At 41.1% G+C, this 16,581-nt stretch overlaps 1 protein-coding gene and 1 long non-coding RNA gene across 3 annotated transcripts in view; one reads left to right on the top strand and one right to left on the bottom strand.

Annotated features, from left to right (window-relative positions):
- The window catches only part of UBASH3B (ubiquitin associated and SH3 domain containing B), a 54,916-nt gene that overhangs the window by 23,153 nt on the left and 15,182 nt on the right, over positions 1-16,581 (top strand). The window lies entirely within an intron of this gene.
- Positions 2,030-15,524, bottom strand: LOC142662401 (uncharacterized). 2 transcript variants are annotated; one of them, XR_012850927.1, is made up of 3 exons: positions 15,090-15,524; positions 2,576-2,676; positions 2,030-2,191 (listed from the first exon to the last, which is right to left on the bottom strand). It is a non-coding gene; the product is annotated as an uncharacterized LOC142662401 (long non-coding RNA). The 2 variants fall into 2 exon arrangements; XR_012850926.1 differs by having other exon boundaries at positions 2,576-2,648.

Genomic DNA, 16,581 nt, shown 5'->3' with positions numbered 1-16,581 from the left:
TAAGTAATGTAATGTATGTACACAGTGACTCCACCAGCAGAATAGTGAGTGCAGCTCTGGAGTATAATACAGGATATAACTCAGGATCAGTACAAGATAAGTAATGTAATGTATGTACACAGTGACTCCACCAGCAGAATAGTGAGTACAGCTCTGGAGTATAATACAGGATCAGTACAGGACAAGTAATGTAATGTATGTACACAGTGACTCCACCAGCAGAATAGTGAGTACAGCTCTGGAGTATAATACAGGATCAGTACAGGATAAGTAATGTAATGTATGTACACAGTGACTCCACCAGCAGAATAGTGAGTGCAGCTCTGGAGTATAATACAGGATGTAACTCAGGATCAGTACAGGATAAGTAATGTAATGTATGTACACAGTGACTCCACCAGCAGAATAGTGAGTGCAGCTCTGGAGTATAATACAGGATATCACTCAGGATCAGTACAGGATAAGTAATGTAATGTATGTACACAGTGACTCCACCAGCAGAATAGTGAGTGCAGCTCTGGAGTATAATACAGGATGTAACTCGGGATCAGTACAGGATAAGTAATGTATGTACACAGTGACTCCACCAGCAGAATAGTGAGTGCAGCTCTGGAGTATAATACAGGATGTAACTCAGGATCAGTACAGGATAAGTAATGTAATGTATGTACACAGTGACTCCACCAGCAGAATAGTGAGTGCAGCTCTGGAGTATAATACAGGATGTAACTCAGGATCAGTACAGGATAAGTAATGTAATGTATGTACACAGTGACTCCACCAGCAGAATAGTGAGTGCAGCTCTGGAGTATAATACAGGATGTAACTCAGGATCAGTACAGGATAAGTAATGTAATGTATGTACACAGTGACTCCACCAGCAGAATAGTGAGTGCAGCTCTGTAGTATAATACAGGGTGTAACTCAGGATCAGTACAGGAGAAATAAGTTTATGTACATTATATCTATATGGAAACTAATTGATGGTGTTTTGAGGTAAAGAGGGTATTTTTCATAATGAATGGAAAAAATGAAAACTTGTCTTTGGCTGCCAAATCCACTTCGCCCCAAAATGTGCCAATAATAGGGGCTCCCGGTTTGTGAGATTGGATGCAAGAAGAATTCTAAGGTACATTCACATGGCTGTTTTGTTGCAGAACTAAATTTTTCAAATTGGCACACTCTGTCTAATCACTTGGCGCATCTTGTTTGACACTTTATCCTTACGCCACATCTTGATGGGTTTAGTTCACACCAGGTTTTTGTTCCAAAACCTTGGTGCACTTCGGCGCTTTTTAAGTCCCCTTTTCTAGACGCTTTTTAAGTGTCTGGTGAGGCACAGACATCTGCTTTTTTTTTTTTTCCCAAGTCAGTAATAAATCTGTCAAAATTATTTTGCGCCCTAAAAAAAACAAACCACAACTAAGGCCAGAATTTGGCGCATCAACAATATTAAATCTGCCCCTGTGAGTCTCCTGCTTGTCTTCCTCTTGTAAACGCCGGGACACGTGTATTAGATCGAGTTGTCCCCTCCCTAAGATGGTGATACAAATTGGCCCCATTTGTAACATGTTCGTAATGAAGTGGGGGCGACTTCTGGGCTCCCCATTTCATGGCGGCTATATAGTATCCTGCAGGAACGGGCGCCCCTTTCATGTGGTCCCGGGGTCGTGCGCTCCGCGCTCCCGGATTCTTCAGAGGTGAATTTGCAGAAGACGTCGATTCTTCTGGATACATTTCGCCACAATTGTGTTTCTGATTAGAGCGCAGGATATTGTTGTGTTATTGAGAAGTGGGGGGGGAGGGGAGGGGGTCTGTACTGTAGGATCCCGCAGAAAGGCTTCAGTTTACAGGCAGAGGGGGATAATGGATGGAACGGTCTGCGGAGAGGGAATAGTCTGCGAGGACAGAGGGAAGGTTGATTTCACAGAAAGGGAGTGGTGTTTGCTTCCTCTCTTTGTAAAACATTCATGTTGTAAACAGAGCGCGGCGCGCCAAGAATTCTGCGCTCCTTCCCATCCCTGATATTTTTATTTCTGCTTTTAATAGTGCAGGAGAGAAATAATGAGAACTAATGAGACTCCCTCCATCTGTTTCCCCTCTGGATTCACCACGTCTCTTCTTCACAGATGCAGCCGCCATTCATTACACTGCACACGATATTCTCCCCCCAACAGACGGAAACACGTTACTATAATACACAAAATTTTTACCACCATTTTAAAGATCTCTGCTTGCTGTCAGTGAATGAGCCATTTATTGTTCACATCCAGAGGCGGAAAACCTGTCCTCACCTAATACATCTCACAGCTGAGCGTTTGTTACAGTGTATCATGGCAATCCTCGGAGGGAAACACATCAGCAGCACAAATCTCTCTCATGTCCTTATAATTTGCTACACTGTATCAGTGCAGGTAAAATGTATCATTCTGGAGTCCAGGCTGTTTAGCTCATAGAGGATTGTCCAGACTGGAGAAAAATGTAGCAAACCTTCAGCTGTGAGTCGTTTAGGATGATCTGTTTCACATAGTAGGAAATGAACACTGAACCCTTCACTACAGCGGTTGGCACCTACCATTGCTTGCTGTCACTTGTTGGCTGCCACGTCCCCATCTCACAGTTCAGGTCATTTGAGGAATTTTCAGCTCCTGCAAAAGGAAAATTTCCCAGTGTCCCCTATAAAAGGAAGAAGTCTCCAAATAGAATAATTAAGAACGTGACCGAATAAGACGACTGAAAGGCTTTATCTTTTTTTTTTTTTTTTTTCTGGGGAAATGCCGTGTAAGGCAGGATTCACACATCGCGTGATTTTGATGCAGATTTTTTTTTTTTTTCTAGCGAAGATCATAAGTGGTTTCAAAAGGAATGGGAAATAAAAAGGAAGAAAGAATCCTCCTGTATCCAACCCAAAAACCTGCAACAAATATGCAATGTGTGAATTAAGGCTGCAATCACTTGCGGCAGAAATTTCAGTGACACAAACTCTGTTCCATTTCTCTCTCACACGCACTCTCTGTCTCTCGCGCGCGCTCTCTCTGTCTCGCGCGCGCTCTCTCTGTCTCGCGCGCGCTCTCTCTGTCTCGCGCGCGCTCTCTCTGTCTCGCGCGCGCTCTCTCTGTCTCTCGCGCGCGCTCTCTCTGTCTCTCGCGCGCGCTCTCTCTGTCTCTCGCGCGCGCTCTCTCTGTCTCTCGCGCGCGCTCTCTCTGTCTCTCGCGCGCGCTCTCTCTGTCTCTCGCGCGCGCTCTCTCTGTCTCTCGCGCGCGCTCTCTCTCTCGCGCGCGCTCTCTCTGTCTCTCGCGCGCTCTCTCTCTCTGTCTCTCGCGCGCTCTCTCTCTCTGTCTCTCGCGCGCTCTCTCTCTCTGTCTCTCGCGCGCTCTCTCTCTCTGTCTCTCGCGCGCTCTCTCTCTCTGTCTCTCGCGCGCTCTCTCTCTCTGTCTCTCGCGCGCTCTCTCTCTCTGTCTCTCGCGCGCTCTCTCTCTCTGTCTCTCGCGCGCTCTCTCTCTCTGTCTCTCGCGCGCTCTCTCTCTCTGTCTCTCGCGCGCTCTCTCTCTGTCTCTCGCGCGCTCTCTCTCTGTCTCTCGCGCGCTCTCTCTCTGTCTCTCGCGCGCTCTCTCTCTGTCTCTCGCGCGCTCTCTCTCTGTCTCTCGCGCGCTCTCTCTGTCTCTCTTTTTTGCCTGCCGGCTCTCTTGCTCTCGTGCGCTCTCTTGTCTCTCTTGCGCTCTCTCTCGCGCGCTCTCTCATTATAATGTTGCATCCTCTGCACAGATATAAGATATAAAGGTCTTTTATTCTGACATAATAAAGCAGGAAACTGCTGAAATATTTATAAACCGGAGCCCCCCCCCCCCCACGTGCGGAGACTTTGCTGAATATTTGTCCTCAAGTAGAACCAGCCGCAGTTAAACAGCAAGAATCCATTAACTCTGCGCTGTCTGCAGGAAGCTTCATCCTCTAAGACGCAGGATCTTCCCATCAACATCTGTGAATTATTTATGATTTATTTTTACATTTATTGCTGCATTAACTGACAAAATCTCCGTGTCTGAGCCGGGGAAGCGGAGCCGCTGATCGGACGCGGATGCTTTATCAGATATAATGTGCCAGGCCCTGTGTGGATGTGAGGCCCATATATACATATATACACACCACCCGTATCCATATATCCACACCCACCTGTATCCATATATCTATATATACACACCCACCCCTATCCATATATACACACCCACCCATATCCATATATACATATATACACACCCACCCATATCCATATATACATATATACACACCCACCCATATCCATATATACATATATACACACCCACCTGTATCCATATATCCACACCCACCTGTATCCATATATCTATATATACACACCACCCCTATCCATATATACACACCCACCCATATCCATATATACATATATACACACCCACCCATATCCATATATACATATATACACACCCACCCATATCCATATATACATATATACACACCCACCTGTATCCATATATCCACACCCACCTGTATCCATATATCTATATATACACACCACCCCTATCCATATATACACACCCACCCATATCCATATATACATATATACACACCCACCCATATCCATATATACATATATACACACCCACCCATATCCATATATACATATATACACACCCACCTGTATCCATATATCCACACCCACCTGTATCCATATATCTATATATACACACCCACCCCTATCCATATATACACACCCACCTGTATCCATATATACATATATACACACCCACCCATATCCATATATACATATATACACACCCACCCATATCCATATATACATATATACACACCCACCTGTATCCGTATATATCCACACCCACCTGTATCCGTATATACATATATACACACCACCCGTATCCATATATACATATATACACACCACCCGTATCCATATATACATATATACACACCACCCGTATCCATATATCCACACCCACCTGTATCCATATATACATATATACACACCACCCGTATCCATATATCCACACCCACCTGTATCCATATATACATATATACACACCCACCCATATCCATATACACACCCACCTGTATCCATATATACATATATACACACCACCCGTATCCGTATATATGTCCATCTATCTAAGAGCTCGTCCTGTCTAATGTAAATAAAGCTTCATCTTTTGTATGATGAAAAGTTCTACAAGTTTTTTTTAATTTTTTATAGACATTTTGTTTTAATTCTTTACCTGCTTGCTGTCAGTTGACATTTAAAGAGTGTAAGTCCTTCCTGACCTAGTCCTGCTCACAGAGCTGCAGTATAATGTAATGTACAGGCATTACTCTGGGTCCTCATTTCTGTCCTGGACACTGAGACATTGCAACAAACTGCAACTGTATTAGCAGGATTACGTCAGCATGAATTTTTAACCTATAAATGTCAAGAATAATGTCTTTATTCACTGACAGCAAGCATACATTTTAAAAATTATAAGGAATTGAAACCCAAAGTCTATTAGAAAGTTGCAGAACCTTGCCCTACCCAATGGTTAAGATTAATTTTGATCAAAATGTACCGGCCCTTCATCAAAAGCTGTCAAAAAAAAGCCGAAAGTCGTTCACCGAGCACTTCAGGTTTTGATCCACATTTGTGCTAGTTTGTCTGAATGGAGCGGACATTGTGGGGCCCCTCAGATGCCCGGCTCTTTAGCACTGCCCAATTGGCTGATTGCTAGGAAGTCAACCGAAAATGTAAGCAGCGTAATCTGTGGGACTGGACCCTGTGAGTGGTTGGACTCCTTCATGTTCTATACAGTTAATATACAATTGCTGCAGTGTGCGTGACCGTGTAACCCTGACACGTAGCATTTCCTCTTCCTGCTCTTCAATCCTCCTCTTCCTTCCAGTGTCAAACAATTTCGTAATCAAAGGGATTTCCCAACATCTGTATTTTCGGTGATGTGCAGGTGCCGCCCCAGAACAACACGTGCGGAGTCTGAATAGTGACCTCATCCTGGCGCTTATAGGACGTTTACTGCTGGCAGAGGGCACTTAGATTATGTTTTATAGTCTGGGCTTATCCTATACTCATCCTCCCCATTGTGGGATAGTTGTCTGCCAGCTGCCGCCCCTTATTCTCCGCAATAATCACATGCACCAGTAGGGGGGGCCATCTTGATTATGGGGTCCCCTCATATCTATATACATCACTAAACAGGAATTTGTATTGAGGGATCACAAACTTTTGTGCTACGGCATCAATTGCTGACCCGCAGGCAGTCTAAGTAGTAAACCGCAAACACTGTGATGTCACATCATGACATCATTTCAATAGTGGTCACCTGGTCGAACAATGTTTAACTTATTTTATTTGTTGCAATGACCTGCGTCACAAGCCGTAGTGCACTGATCCAGAGACTGCAGAACTATTATTCTTGTGAAACGCTATAAATTCACATAATGAACCATCAAAAAAGATCCCACACTGACGACATGTGAACACTTGTAAAACAGGAGAAAGTGTCCAAAAAGAGGTCCCTGAAGCGGAGTCTCTGCGATTTACAGGATCGTTCCATACAAGCTTCACTTTACATCATGTAGTCCTGAGTCCTCCCACAAATATGTACAAAAATATAATATAATACTGCCCCCTATATATAAAAATATATAACTACTATAATACCGCCCCCTATATACAAGAGTATAACTACTATAATACTGCCCCCTATATACAAGAATATAACTACTATAATACTGCTCCTATATACAAGAATATAACTACTATAATACTGCCCCTATATACAAGAATATAACTACTATAATACTGCTCCCTATATACAAGAATATAACTACTATAATACTGCCCCCTATATACAAGAATATAACTACTATAATACTGCCCTATATACAAGAATATAACTACTATAATACTGCTCCTATATACAAGAATATAACTACTATAATACTGCCCCCTATATACAAGACTATAACTACTATAATACTGCCCTATATACAAGAATATAACTACTATAATACTGCTCCTATATACAAGAATATAACTACTATAATACTGTCCCTATATACAAGACTATAAACTACTATAATACTGCTCCTATATACAAGAATATAACTACTATAATACTGTCCCTATATACAAGACTATAAACTACTATAATACTGCTCCTATATACAAGAATATAACTACTATAATACTGCCCCTATATACAAGAATATAACTACTATAATACTGTCCCCTATATACAAGAATATACCTACTATAATACTGCCCCCTATATACAAGAATATAACTACTATATTACTGCCCCCTATATACAAGAATATAACTACTATAATACTGCCCCTATATACAGGAATATAACTACTATAATACCGCCCCCTATATACAAGACTATAACTACTATAATACTGCTCCTATATACAAGAATATAACTATTATAATACTGCCCCTATATACAAGAATATAACTACTATAATACTGCCCCCTATATACAAGAATATAACTACTATAATACTGCCCCTATATACAAGAATATAACTACTATAATACTGCCCCTATATACAAGAATAGAACTACTATAATACTGCCCCTATATACAAGAATATAACTACTATAATACTGCTACTATATACAAGAATATAACTACTATAATACTGCCCCCTATATACAAGAATATAACTACTAGAATACTGCCCCTATATACAAGAATATAACTACTATAATACTGCCCCTATATACAAGAATATAACTACTATAATACTGCTCCTATATACAAGAATATAACTACTATAATACTGCCCCTATATACAAGAATATAACTACTATAATACTGCCCCTATATACAAGAATATAACTACTATAATACTGCTCCTATATACAAGAATATAACTACTATAATACTGCTCCTATATGCAAGAATATAACTACTATAATACTGCCCCTATATACAAGAATATAACTACTATAATACTGCTCCTATATACAAGAATATAACTACTATAATACTGCTCCTATATAGAAGAATATAACTATTATAATACTGCCCCTATATACAAGAATATAACTACTATAATACTGCCCCTATATACAAGAATATAACTACTATAATACTGCTCCTATATACAAGAATATAACTACTATAATACTGCCCCTATATACAAGAATATAACTACTATAATACTGCCCCCTATATACAAGAATATAACTACTATAATACTGCTCCTATATACAAGAATATAACTACTATAATACTGACCCTATATACAAGAATGTAACTACTATAATACTGACCCTATATACAAGAATGTAACTACTATAATACTTCTCCTATATACAAGAATACAACTACTATAATACTGCCCCCTATATACAAGAATATAACTACTATAATACTGCCCCTATATACAAGAATATAACTACTATAATACTGCTCCTATATACAAGAATATAACTACTATAATACTGCCCCTATATACAAGAATATAACTACTATAATACTGCCCCCTATATACAAGAATATAACTACTATAATACTGCTCCTATATACAAGAATATAACTACTATAATACTGACCCTATATACAAGAATGTAACTACTATAATACTGACCCTATATACAAGAATGTAACTACTATAATACTTCTCCTATATACAAGAATACAACTACTATAATACTGCCCCCTATATACAAGAATATAACTACTATAATACTTCCCCCTATATACAAGAATATAACTACTATAATACTGACCCTATATACAAGAATGTAACTACTATAATACTTCTCCTATATACAAGAATACAACTACTATAATACTGCCCCCTATATACAAGAATATAACTACTATAATACTGACCCTATATACAAGAATGTAACTACTATAATACTTCTATATACAAGAATACAACTACTATCATACACCCCCTATATACAAGAATATAACTACTATAATACTGCCCCTATATACAAGAATATAACTGCTATAATAATGCTCCTATATACAAGAATATAACTACTATAATACTGCCCCTATATACAGGAATATAACTACTATAATACTTCTCCTATATACAAGAATATAACTACTATAATACTGCCCCTATATACAAGAATATAACTACTATAATACTGCTCCTATATACAAGAATATAACTACTATAATACTGCCCCTATATACAAGAATATAACTACTATAATACTGCCCCCTATATACAAGAATATAACTACTATAATACTGCCTCCTATATACAAGAATATAACTACTATAATACTGCCCCTATATACAAGAATATAACTACTATAATACTGCTCCTATATACAAGAATATAACTACTATGATACTGCTCTCTATATACAGGAATATAACTACTATAATACTGCCCCAATATACAAGAATATAACTACTAGAATACTGCCCCCTATGTCTGATATTATGATACAGGATATAATTTTATACCTCAGAGGGGTTCACAAACTACTCAACAATGGAGAAAACATCAATGACTTCGGCAGTGTAGGACGTGGCTTCTACATTACACCTGAGTCTTATGAATTATATAGGGGGAAGCTCATTAGAAATCTCTTTCTGTCGGATCATTTGGGCTGAATCTATTTATATTAATGTGACTGCAACTAATCCAATACCTTCATGGTTTACAAAATTGACCGCGTGTGATTGGTTGCTGTGGGATACATCGATCAGTGTATCTCATGATTGTTCTTCATTTCGGGAGGTAAATACTTTTTGGTTGCTATGGAGATTGGAATGTTCTGCTATATGTAACTGCTGATCTTCAGCAAACTATACAACAGTCGTCTATAATCCGAGGCGCTTCAGTTGTTGAGAAACTGCAACTCCCAGTATGCTGGGAGTTGTGGTACCCCCACAGCGGGGGAGCCTCAGGTTGGGGACCTGCTACACTAATTATATATTTTTGAGCTGTGTTCAGCTCTTAAGGTTCATTCAGGGGCGTAGCTATAGGGGTCCCAAAGACTTCTGCCATATAAGAAGACACTAATATTATAAATGGCGCGTGTTACATTGTGGTTTTTGTTAGAGATTTTGCATTGGGATCAGGGATTATTGTATCAGTGTGTTTTGTGGACAGATATTCCTATAATGCAGGGGGGGGCACTTACTTTTCACTATGTCCGATAATTGTACAGTGCCTGGTGTAAAGATGATCCTGCAAATCACCAGAGCAAGCTCTGTGCAGAGAACAAGCATGGAATGTTGGGATCAAATATTTAATCTCTGAATCTGCAGTATAGTGAGTGCAGCTCTGGAGTATAATACAGGATGTAACTCAGGATCAGTACAGGATAAGTAATATAATGTATGTACACAGTGACTCCACCAGCAGAATAGTGAGTGCAGCTCTGAAGTATAATACAGGATGTAACTCAGGATCAGTACAGGATAAGTAATGTATGTACACAGTGACTCCACCAGCAGAATAGTGAGTGCAGCTCTGGAGTATAATACAGGATGTAACTCAGGATCAGTACAGGATAAGTAATATAATGTATGTACACAGTGACTCCACCAGCAGAATAGTGAGTGCAGCTCTGGAGTATAATACAGGATGTAACGCAGGATCAGTACAGGATAAGTAATATAATGTATGTACACAGTGACTCCACCAGCAGAATAGTGAGTACAGCTCTGGAGTATAATACAGGATGTAACTCAGGATCAGTACAGGATAAGTCATGTAATGTATGTACACAGTGACTCCACCAGCAGAATAGTGAGTGCAGCTCTGGAGTATAACACAGGATGTAACTCAGGATCAGTACAGGATAAGTAATGTATGTACACAGTGACTCCACCAGCAGAGTAGTGAGTGCAGCTCTGGAGTATAATACAGGATATAACTCAGGATCAGTACAGGATAAGTAATGTATGTACACAGTGACTCCACCAGCAGAATAGTGAATGCAGCTCTGGAGTATAATACAGGATATAACTCAGGATAAGTAATGTATGTACACAGTGACTCCACCAGCAGAATAGTGAGTGCAGCTCTGGAGTATAATACAGGATGTAACTCGGGATCAGTACAGGATAAGTAATATATGTACACAGTGACTCCACCAACAGAATAGTGAGTGCAGCTCTGGGGTATAATACAGGATATAACTCAGGATCAGTACAGGATAAGTAATGTAATGTATGTACACAGTGACCCCACCAGCAGAATAGTGACTGCAGCTCTGGAGTATAATACAGGATGTAACTCAGGATCAGTACAGGATAAGTAATGTAATGTATGTACACAGTGACTCCACCAGCAGAATAGTGAGTGCAGCTCTGGAGTATAATACAGGATGTAACTCAGGATCAGCACAGGATAAGTAATGTAATGTATGTACACAGTGACTCCACCAGCAGAATAGTGAGTGCAGCTCTGGAGTATAACACAGGATGTAACTCAGGATCAGTACAGGATAAGTAATGTATGTACACAGTGACTCCACCAGCAGAGTAGTGAGTGCAGCTCTGGAGTATAATACAGGATATAACTCAGGATCAGTACAGGATAAGTAATGTATGTACACAGTGACTCCACCAGCAGAATAGTGAATGCAGCTCTGGAGTATAATACAGGATATAACTCAGGATAAGTAATGTATGTACACAGTGACTCCACCAGCAGAATAGTGAGTGCAGCTCTGGAGTATAATACAGGATGTAACTCGGGATCAGTACAGGATAAGTAATATATGTACACAGTGACTCCACCAACAGAATAGTGAGTGCAGCTCTGGGGTATAATACAGGATATAACTCAGGATCAGTACAGGATAAGTAATGTAATGTATGTACACAGTGACCCCACCAGCAGAATAGTGACTGCAGCTCTGGAGTATAATACAGGATGTAACTCAGGATCAGTACAGGATAAGTAATGTAATGTATGTACACAGTGACTCCACCAGCAGAATAGTGAGTGCAGCTCTGGAGTATAATACAGGATGTAACTCAGGATCAGCACAGGATAAGTAATGTAATGTATGTACACAGTGACTCCACCAGCAGAATAGTGAGTGCAGCTCTGGAGTATAATACAGGGTATAACTCGGGATCAGTACAAGATAAGTAATGTATGTACACAGTGACTCCACCAGCAGAATAGTGAGTGCAGCTCTGGAGTATAATACAGGATATAACTCAGGATCAGTACAGGATAAGTAATGTATGTACACAGTGACTCCACCAGCAGAATAGTGAATGCAGCTCTGGAGTATAATACAGGATATAACTCAGGATAAGTAATGTATGTACACAGTGACTCCACCAGCAGAATAGTGAGTGCAGCTCTGGAGTATAATACAGGATGTAACTCGGGATCAGTACAGGATAAGTAATATATGTACACAGTGACTCCACCAACAGAATAGTGAGTGCAGCTCTGGGGTATAATACAGGATATAACTCAGGATCAGTACAGGATAAGTAATGTAATGTATGTACACAGTGACCCCACCAGCAGAATAGTGACTGCAGCTCTGGAGTATAATACAGGATGTAACTCAGGATCAGTACAGGATAAGTAATGTAATGTATGTACACAGTGACTCCACCAGCAGAATAGTGAGTGCAGCTCTGGAGTATAATACAGGATGTAACTCAGGATCAGCACAGGATAAGTAATGTAATGTATGTACACAGTGACTCCACCAGCAGAATAGTGAGTGCAGCTCTGGAGTATAATACAGGGTATAACTCGGGATCAGTACAAGATAAGTAATGTATGTACACAGTGACTCCACCAGCAGAATAGTGAGTGCAGCTCTGGAGCTTTAGATGGACGTACAATAGGCTTTAACTAAATTATTAAGCCCTTCACTTGGGCAGGGATGTATCCAAGCCGCCTAATAACTCTGTATTGTCCTAATTTCGTGGCCTCATTCTTCATTACACAAGATTTCCTCTGTGTGTATTCCAGTTGCTGGGAAAATTTCTAATCTTCTGATTAGTTTAGATACAGATGGGAACGTCCAGAACTTTCCTCCAATAGATGGAGCTACAAACTAATTGCACCCCTCTCCTGCTAATTACCCTGCGCTGTTTATTGAGAATGCCGGTAATGAGGCGGCAGCGGATGGATAACATGTTTATTACACGTAATTATAAATCCATATAGTTCAGAGACCAATATAATCAGATTAACAGAATCTCATTTATTATCATGTGTGATACTGTCTGCTGAGCTTCAGTATCTAAGCCTATCCTGTCTGATACTCTCGGTTACTAAGTGTTTCTTCCTGTAATAATAAGTTTTTCATTATTCATTTCAATCAAACCGGGTCAATCAAATTACTGTCGGTGAGCAAGAAACTGAGGAGGGATAAGAAGCAGGTACCAGACACCCCTGACTCTATGGGGATTATTTTAGATTATAAATCTAATTGCTTCTGATGAGTAATCAAGTAACCAAGTGTGCCTGACGTCATAAGTAGTATATACAGGATGTAACTCCGGATCAGTACAGGATAAGTAATATATGTACTGTACACAGTGACTCCACCAGCAGAATAGTGAGTGCAGCTCTGGAGTATAATACAGGATGTAACTCAGGATCAGTACAGGATAAGTAATGTACAGTATATACACAGTGACTCCACCAGCAGAATAGTGAGTGCAGCTCCGCATGGACAGCCGGCGGTGCCCGCGTGTATTCTACCTGATGGAGCCCCCGTGGGTTATTGGCCATGAAGTAGTGGACGCCCTTTAAACGCTGCAGTCGTCTGACGTTTGACTGCTGAATTAGACTATTGAGTCTTGTACAAGTGAGATGTGGACTGAAGGATAGAAATAGGATGGTGGTGGTGGTAGTACTGATCATGGTGGATCGTTGCACCTGTAGGGTCATGACAATGGTGGTGGTTGTAGTAGTCATGGTGGTGGATCGTTGCATTTGTAGGGTTGTGACAGTGATGGTGATAGTAGTAGAAGTGATCATGAGGGTGGATTGTTGCACCTGTAGGGTTGTGACAGTGGTGGTGACAGTGATGGTGGTGGTAGTAGTAGTGATCATGAGGGTGGATTGTTGCACCTGTGGTGACAGTGATGGTGGTGGTGGTAGTAGTGATCATGAGGGTGGATTGTTGCACCTGTGGTGACAGTGACAGTGGTGGTGGTAGTAGTGATCATGAGGGGGGAGTGTTGCACCTGTGGTGACAGTGACAGTGGTGGTGGTAGTAGTGATCATGAGGGTGGAGTGTTGCACCTGTGGTGGTGGTGGTAGTAGTAGTGATCATGAGGGTGGATTGTTGCACCTGTAGGGTTGTGACAGTGGTGGTGACAGTGATGGTGGTGGTAGTAGTAGTGATCATGAGGGTGGATTGTTGCACCTGTGGTGACAGTGACAGTGGTGGTGGTAGTAGTGATCATGAGGGGGGAGTGTTGCACCTGTGGTGACAGTGACAGTGGTGGTGGTAGTAGTGATCATGAGGGTGGAGTGTTGCACCTGTGGTGGTGGTGGTAGTAGTAGTGATCATGAGGGTGGATTGTTGCACCTGTAGGGTTGTGACAGTGGTGGTGACAGTGATGATGGTGGTAGTAGTGATCATGGTTGATTCTGCTGCTTTGTCTTCCGTCCTCTCTGCCTCATCTACCTGTTACTTTGTCTTTTGTGAATGGTTTGGTGTCTGGAGCGCGCCGCGTCCTCCGCCTCTGAGCGCTAATAAAATCAGATCTCGTCATCGATGGAGAAGCTTCTCACCCCCACTGATGTAGCAGAGCTCAGAGATACAGAATACAAGGCTGCGGGCAGCTGGACCTCTACTGATCGCTGGGGAGGATTTGAGTTTTGGTAAAAAAAAAAATCTCTGGCCGGAAGACCGAAAGAGGAACATTTATAAAAGAAAATAACGCCATTTTAATATTGCGTCCGTTTCTAATGTGGTGTTTGTCTGGGTGACTCGTCTGTTAGTAATGCTACAATATTACATCTGTTCAGGGCCTGTTCACACTGGCGTCATATTTTCTGTTTTTACAGGATGGTGCAGAAGTAACGCGAGTGTGAACGAAGCCTTATTTACTTACACTCAGATCTCCGCCTCCATGGTCTGAAAAACACTGATTGGCTGCTGGGGGCAACAAGGCAACTTTTTTTTCATTTTTCTAGAGAAATTTTTTACAGGAGGGACAATGTTTCTTTTTTAGGCTGCGTTCACACATCGCAATCAAAATTCGTTTTTTGCCATCAATCACGGCAAGACTTTGCCATTTCGTGGAAATCGCGACAAAATGGCAGTTATGCCGTGGCTTGCGACAAAAAAACACGTTTTGACCATGACGATGGAACCCAGCCTTACTATCCAATTTGCTTTGGTCGAGCCTTGTGCCCATCCCCCACTAAGTTTTGCAGGCAGTCACAGGTGATACTAAGCGCCCCCAGGGCAGGTGACCTTCCGCCTTGGACTGCATCACCCTAGTAACGGCGCCAGTTCTGCGCCTCTTTCCCGCTTCCGTGGATGTTGTCGTCCACATGTAAATCTATTTTGCTTATAAAAGATTTAACATTGAAACTCCGGGGTTCTATGTTCTTGTGGTTTCCATGGAAACATCATTGTCCGCGCTGGACGCCTTTATTTAACCCCTAAGGCGCTCAGTGGGTTTTCATGGTCATGCACATACACTGGGTGTTAAAGGGCCGGTGACCAGTTTTCAGTAAATAAAGTTTAATTTGTATAATTAAAAGCTCTTGAACTTCCTAATAGACTTTGTGTTTCAAATCCTAACCATTTTCAAGATAATTGCTTGCTGTCAGTGAAAGGCTGAAACCCTTTCCTGACCTAATCCTTTTCAAAGCTGAGGGTTTGTTACAATTGTGTTCGGTCTAGACAATATTTTGGGAGGTAAACACATCATCCGCAGAAATATCTCTCCCATTTGTTACAATGTAGCAGTGCAGGTTAAATGGAGTCCAAGCTGTTTAGCCCATGAATGATTTCTAGACTGGGTACAATTATAACAAACTCTCAGCTGTGAGAAGTTTTAGGTGCTATAGGTGGTATATTTTACGATTATTCATTCTGATCGATCTCGGGTCGATCGATCTCGGGTCTATCGATCGGTCGATCGATCTCGGGTCGGTCGATCGATCGATCTCGGGTCGATCTATCTCACCCAATCTTGTCGTCACTAACATCAGCACCTTTTTCTCCTAAAATACTTTGTGCTGCTAGGAGACAGGCTCTTGATTTTGGCTGATTGGGGGTGTCCCCTCTTTTTATTGCATTGATAGGACACGTGATACAGTTATTAGAATGAGACCTTCCCTCATGTATCCGGATCTTCAGATCTCACTAACTGTTTCTCTTTATAATCTGATGTTGGGCCTTGAAACATCTGGAGCCGGTGTGATTGTTTATCGTGGAAATATGACAGGGACGTGAATACTTATCAGCAGCGAGGACAGAAGCGTACGAGAGTCTGTAATGTCTTTCCACTGTGTGGGAGGTGAAAGTCTCAGTAGTGTCGCCGCTGCTGCTGTTACTATCTTTTCATGCATTTTCCATCGTATTATTTGCGC

Source organism: Rhinoderma darwinii, chromosome 10, assembly GCF_050947455.1.
Source record: "Rhinoderma darwinii isolate aRhiDar2 chromosome 10, aRhiDar2.hap1, whole genome shotgun sequence".
Classification (NCBI taxonomy): Eukaryota; Metazoa; Chordata; class Amphibia; order Anura; family Rhinodermatidae; genus Rhinoderma; species Rhinoderma darwinii.
The sequence above is the reverse complement of the archived record's forward strand: the minus strand, read 5'-3'. Positions and strand labels throughout refer to the sequence as shown.